The sequence below is a fragment of the Convolutriloba macropyga genome, chromosome 14 (assembly GCF_964194025.1).
Source record: "Convolutriloba macropyga chromosome 14, txConMacr16.3, whole genome shotgun sequence".
Classification (NCBI taxonomy): Eukaryota; Metazoa; Xenacoelomorpha; order Acoela; family Convolutidae; genus Convolutriloba; species Convolutriloba macropyga.
Window position 1 is genome coordinate 13821512 of NC_134481.1, and position 7569 is coordinate 13829080.

Sequence of the window (7569 nt, forward strand, 5' to 3'; positions counted from 1 at the left end):
TTCGGCATTTGATATTTGTTCTTGTGGATGGCTTTATTTAAAACTTTTGAATCCAATGCAAGCTTTATCGTTTGGTCTTTTTTAACAGTCACCACAATAGGTGAAATGAAATAATTATCTGGGCAGCTCGACAGTTTTATAATGTGTTTTTCGGCTAATAATTTTCGAAGTTCTGTATTAACTTTGTCTTGGAGATTGATAGGAATTCGTCTACCTTTTTGGTGTCTAGCTTGGAAATTCTTGTGAAGTTTAGATTTTGCTACATGACTTTTTGATCGTCCGATGCGTGATACCAGACCAGGGAATTTTGTGGCTATTTGCTCTTTAAATTCCGAGGATGCAATGTTATTGACATAATTACCTTTTTGAAGTGTAGATTGTGTTACTGCAAGTCCAAGTTGGTCGAACAAATCACGACCTATTAAGGACTTTAAGCCGTCAGCAACAACGGTGAAGGTTGCTGTGTCGCATACCCATCCTTTGCTTGTGATCGGAGCTTGGATTTTTCCCAGTACCTGTATTGGCTCGTTAGAGAAATTTCATAGTTGTGCTGGTGACGATTCGTGGATCCAGAAAGCGCGGGGGCTGTTCTGTACTACTTGCGACGCGAGTGAATGATGCAATATACTGCATGCACTCCCGGAGTCCACGAGCAGAGTTGTATTAACGTTTCCAATCTTGAGTGGCATATTGAGGGGTTCAACTTTCTCTACTGCGTATTCAATCATGGCAACTGTGTTGTCCTCTTCGCCGCTGCTGTAATCAGATTCATAGAGTTTTGGCGGTTGAACAAAGTTTACTGAGTCCTCTGGATGTGGATCTTCTTCCACTACCCAAACCATCTTTTTCTTGGGATCTTGTGGTTTTGTGTTGATGGTCTTTTGTTGTTTGCGGCAGACTTTCGCAAAGTGGTTTAGCAATCCGCAATTGTTGCACGTCTTTCCTTATGCGATGCATTTTTCGCGATGATTTGGGAGCCAAACTCCGCCACAGTTGGAACAATAGAGTGTTGATCTATTATTCTGTTTTGCAACATTGTTATTGTTGTTCTGCCAATCAGGTCTTCGTGGATTGTTGTTGAATTGGACGGCATTTACGTTCGCCGGGACAACAATTTTGTTATGCTGTTGAATTTGGTGTTGATTTCGCATTCCGAGTTCCATGTTGATTGCTAATTCCAATGCCTGACGCGGTTCCACAGTTTGTTTTAGTAGCTCTTTTTGAATCTCGGGGTCGATTAGGTTTGTGATGAACACATCGCGTATCAGAGTTTCTTCTTTGTTCTCAAAGTCGCAGTTTTCTGCCAATTCTTTTAATTTACCTTAGAAGTGTTCAACAGTTTCCCCCTGAGTTGTTTTGTGATCAGAAAGAAGTGTCTATCGAATGTTATGTTACGCGGGCGGATGAATGCTTCTTCTACGACTTTCCAGAAATCAAGAGTTGATAGTGTATCTATCATAATATGCGGGTTCTTACAATTTAAGATACGGCGTCCCTCTATTCCAATACTCAAGTAGAGAAGGGATACTGATTTTCGGTCCGCCAACGACCACGGTTTGTCACCACACATTATGCCTATCTCGATGAGTCGTTGGCATTTGTTTTGCCAATTCATCTTTTGTTGCGCGTTGCGCGCGTTCCTTTCCCTCTCTGATTGTGCAGATGCACCCACAATAGTCTCTTCATAGATGGGTTCCAAGGTTAGCTCCACCATTTCAGGCTTTGGGCCGAGTAGCGTGTCCAAAATGATATTCTCTTTGGCTAAGAGTGCTAATTTGTATTGAATTCTCCACTTCTCCCAGCGAAGTGGTGGGTCCGGTGTCGGTTTGTTCCAGAAAGGGTCGATTCCAAGAGGTGTTCTTTTCGTTGCTGGCTGCGCCATGTCGTACTTTTTTATTTTGCTGTGGTGATTCGCGGTGCGAGTATGCAGACGGAATGTTTATGAGCTATTCGCGGAGCGAGATCTACTTTTACTTATGTTTCGCTTACTTGCGGAGCTGGAGAACAAGAGACAGTTTTGCAAACTGAATTGAGTTGCATAAATTAGGAAGAATGAATTTAACAAATTGGAGCCACTTGGGCACAACGTGAATACGTGATCAGACATGTCTGATCACGAAACGGGAAACTATCAGACAGTGGAATGAAATCATATGATAAACAAATTGAACAAAGTTAGTGAAGGTGAAAGTAAGGTGAAAGTAATTGAACTAATTTAAAGGCATCAAATAAATTTAGCTGCAACAATTAAATAAATGAATAAATATATCACCAGGTATCACAAGATCCTTGAGGAACACCCGTTTTTATATTTTCTATGCATCAAATTTTCACCATCAATCAACACTTTCTGAAAGCCAAACTTGTTTCACGAATTGGAAGAAGTAATTCATGATTGTGAGTGTCAAAGGCAGCTGATAGATCAAGTCCAATATAAAAGTGCTTTTTGTCTCATATAAATTGAGGAAAAAATCATTTGTCACCTTGACGAGGGCTGTTTCTGGAGAAAAAATTTCCTGTAGGCACCTTAGTTTTTGCTAAAGAGAATAATTTTTCAAGGTGTTCACGCATTTGCATAAAAGCCGTTCGTTCTTATAGTTTTGAAATGTAACTTAGGTTTGAGATAGGTCGGTAATTTGAAAAATCTTCATTTTCAGAGTTTGCTTTTATCAAGTGAGGCGTAACAATGGCCATTTTAAAGGACTGGGGGAAACATCCCGCCGTCAGCGAAAGGTTAAGAATTTTTTGGAGGTCAAGAAAATAATAATCTGGAAATGACTCTAAAAGATGTGTCGGAATGATGTCCAGTGGAGATATACTATTTGACGGTGCCGAAATCAAATCTCTAAACTAAATTATCGACAACTCTGTGAACGAATTCATTGAGTTAACTTCAATTTTCAGAATTTCAGGACCTATCGCAGTGGGATTTGATGCAACAAAATTTTCCACTTTAGATATAAAGAACTCTTTGAAGTCGTTTGCAAGCTGTTTTTTGTTTTCAAATTTCGGGAGCTGATCTACATCTTGACCAAAAAACAACTTTAAGGTGGCAAACTTTTTACCACTACAGTTTTCCATCAACGCATTCTCAATGTACAATCTACGCTTCTCTAAAATTTTTTAAATTTTTCAAAATACATATGGGTAACATTTTTGTTTTCAAACTTGAGTAGAGGTGCCTTCGATTTTCTGCATTTACGCTCTGCTTTTCTCTTCTTTCGTTTCAAACTCAAAAGCTCGTCGTCAAAAGTGGGCATTTATATTTGGTAGATTTTTTTTATTGGTAGAACAAAATCCAAAATTTTCTCCTCAAACATTAGATACATATTCCAGGCTTCATCAATACTTGAGGCAACATGAGACTTTAAACACGGCTTCAAAACTTTATTAAAATTTTCAGAGTAAAACATCTACCAATTTCTATACATCAAACGGTGTTGAGATTTGCGTTGTTTCACACTGCTGTGCGAGAATCAAATAAACGAACGGTCCGAAGATGTAATGAAGGTATTCTAGTTAACAGTAATTGAAATATTGTTTGACGCTATGACAAATTAAAAAATCCCACCACTTCTATGGGTTTTCTCGCAGACGTGCTAAGTCAGGCAGAAATCTTCAAAAAATGAATTCCACATTTTCCATGCATCATTATTTACATTCAGTGAATTGATAAAATCACCAAGGAGAACAATCTTTTCGAACTGTAGCCTTTTCTCTTCAAAGAGAATAGTAAAGTGATCATTGAAAGATATAACATTTTGTACAGGTGGTCGATAAACAGCGATTACTGAATAACTGTTAGCCCAAACAGTTAAAGAGGCATAACAGCACTCAAAAAACTCAGAGGTAACTTTTTCAAAATTTTCAAAATGAGATCATATCAGTAAAAGCGGCAAATTCAACCTCTTCTTTTTTTAACCCTTGGTGCACTATAGAAAAGAAACCCCTGGGGACAACACTGTTTTAGAAAAAAATTGTCATCTGACTTGTTCATAATCCACGGTTCTATAAATACTCCAAAACTAATTTCATTTACTTCCAAGAGGGCATTTTTATCTTTTGTTTTGTTCCTGTCAGAGCGTACATTGTGTAGAAAAACGTTTAGTTCTGTATTGTTTCGTCGATCTTTGGTTTAACGGATGACTGGCTAGTAATCAATTTTGATCTATTTTTTTAGCCAATCACAGGCTGCTTCATTCAGGTAAAATCTTGACACCGTAACGTTTTCAGGCCAGATATCAGGTAATTCAAATTTCTCCTCTTCAAACATAAATTCACAAGGAAAAACTTTCAGTTGAGCTTCTGACTTCAAAATTTGGCGAATATGAAGTAGTTCAACGTTTTTTTCTACATAGTACTCCTCCGTTTCTGATGCTGTTATGTTCCAACTCAATCGATCTACAAATAAATGACGACGCTTCAGGGGTTTTTGACACCCTTGCTGACGGCTGGATTGGTGTTTGTTCCCGTTTTTACCTCCTTAGTTGATCTTATTTTTCTCTGTACAGTTTCAAATTCAAAATCATCCGTCTTTCTCTTTGTTTTTAGGGTCACACTGTAATAACCGGATGAGTTGGAGTTTCGATTCCAGCGGGAACCACTTTTTGCAGCTTTTAGAAAAGGGAATTTCGGTTTCTTTATCTCCACCATCTCATTGCGTATTATTGTCACCTCGCAAACCGAACAATCAAATCAATCAAATCGATCAAACAAAGCTTTCTCTCAACGGCCGTAATTCTGTCCAGCTTAGATAGATCTTCAGTTAAGATAGGAGAACAACCAGCACATGACCAGTAGATCATTCCTTTAATATTTGCGTTACTTCAAATTCCAAAACAACCAAAGTGAACATATTTTTTCTTACATTTGACACAAAATGCACTCACTTGTACATTGCAAAGCTCGTTACAAATATTGCAGAGAGTTTCAGGCGGTGGCGGCGTTGATGGGGGCACCATGCTAACTTCGGATAAAAGGGGGACTAAGGGAAGTGGCCGCTAGGGGCCTAAACTAATTTGTCAAACTAATGTGGAGAACACTCACACCAAATTTTCTACTATAAAAATTTTTAGGATGGCCAAAAACCTAAGGAAACAATCGAGCAGATGCAGAGAACTGTCTCGCCAAAGCTTGATACCAAAAATGAATCGTAGATAATTCTCGTATAAATTCTTCCGCCGGAATCTGAAATCCCATGTAACTGGTGCTACCCAAAAAATTGCAATGATAGTAAGTGCCGTCAGAAAGACGAGATGTCAATGGGTTTGTCCTTGGTAGTAATTTTTGCTAACATTTGGATGAAATTGTGGGAGCCACAACTGAAATTACAGACCCCTAAATCTGAAACCAACAAGCAAATTAGCATTTGTCGCAATTGCGAACACCGTGTGACAGCACGTTCCAGGGGTGTTGAGTGTGAAATTTGCAAAACATGGTTCCACGCAAAATGTCAGCAAATCAGTAACACAGAATATGATAGCATGGAAGACCAGTTTTGAATGTGCTCATTCTGCGGTAAAAATGATAAAATTGACATTGACCATTCGTCCAAAACAAAATTTTTTCTAAGATATGTCGACGATATTGTGAGAACAGTAATAGGCAACACAAACGAGCTGTTAGATGAGGTCAATAATCTCCATCCAAATCTTCAAATTACATTAGAAACAACGGATGACAAAAACACTTCATCATTTCTGGACATGTCAATTAACGTATAACCAGAGGGGACAATTGTTTGCGCATGGTATCAAAAACCATCAGATAACGGAACAATTCTGAACTATCGTAGCTGTGCATTCCTTCAACATAAGAAAAGCAGAGAACAAAACACCGCCTGTTCCAAGCCACCTGCAATTGGGAAGCGTTTCGTGGAGCTTTGACAAAAAATGAAGAAATTAGGGAACCTAATCAATATCCTAGGCATTGGGTAGGGCATATTGTCAAGGACACAATTAACCAGCTGCAAATGAAAGATCAAAGAAAAGGATACAACGCGGGCGTAGCCGTAAAACATCAGAGAAATACTGAGAAGCAACAATTTGTATTACAGTTCAGAGGCAACATGCCTAATGTATTTGTAAAGAAGCTGCACAAAGTTCATCCTGTACAGACAATTTTCACTACTCGCAAATTTAAGAGCTCTTTACCTAGCCTTAAATCTAGCTTTGATAAAGAACTCAAATTCCACGTGGTTTATGAACCCACTTGTAATGGATGCAAATCCATCTATGTTGGGCATACATGCCGACATGTTACCACAAAAGTTGCAGAGCATGCCATTGCGGACTCACCGATGGGAATTTATGCAATTGAGTGTAACGGTGATATAACAGCTTTCTAGTGGAAGATATTAGACCAGTGCAGCAACCAATCTAAATTAATGACACTAGAGGTGCTCTATTTAAGAACACTGAAACCAGTCATCAACACGCGCGCCAAATACCGAACACGAGAATTGACACTGAAAGCTTAGTTTGGAGATAAAATTCCAACTTGAAAGACACGTTATGAAACGAAAATTTCAGCTTTACAATTTGATGAAAACAAAAGTAAGTTAAAGGTAATTTATGTAGGTTTTTAAATAAAAATTGTCGATATGCATCTGCTACGTCAAATCGAAAATGTATATTTACTCAGATGTAAAGTTTTGTTGATACGACTGTTGATATGTAAAAATTCGTTTTAAATTTCCTTGAATAAGTGATTTTAGGGATTTGCATTTTATTTTCCGGCTTTTCATTTTATCATTTTGTATTGTTTATAACCTGACGATGAACTCAAGAGTTCGAAAACGTTCGTAAGAAAGTTTTAAATTGACTAAAAGTTTTAAATCCGACTAAACGAGGTTGTATGGGCGCTATAGTGGGGTATAACTTGGATCAACGTAGCATCCGGGTCAATATACTACCCTGGAACGAACGCCGAGGCTGTAGAAGACCAAACGTCATAAGTATCGATAATCGGATCTTTTCTGTTTCGGCTCGCCAACTTAGCAAGCATAAATCTTTTATGAACCCCAGTCGGACGTGCTATTTTCTTACGTACTAACGTGCTATATAACAACATATAAATTGTAACTGAGGGTCATAAAAAACAGAGGAGGGGGGGGGGGGCGAAACAGAATAGATCTCGAAAATTTATCGAGAAATGCCATGAATTGTTGCAATCGAACACAATTAAGTCGAAGCTTTTGATAACACTATTTATACGATACCGCTCCGATTTCTGTCAGGTTCACTTAGTCCTGATAAAATCATTCGGCGTGCGTTCAATAATTATTGTGTCGGCTAATACACCTAGCCCGGGAAAAACGAGTTCATTGGTTCCTGAGTCCCATACATTTATCTAGACCGCAACCGTTGAACTAGAATTAGGGGTCTGTCTCATTATAGCCCTCCCATGAAATTATAGCCCCCATTATGATATAATTACCGTGAGGGGGGCTATAGGTTATCCGACCAATATGCTGGTGAGGGCTATAATGGGAAAGACCCAGAAGTTGTGTATAACAGAAACTATTTAGATTCTAATTCCGTTCGCAAATTCTCTTTTCAAAAAAGGCCA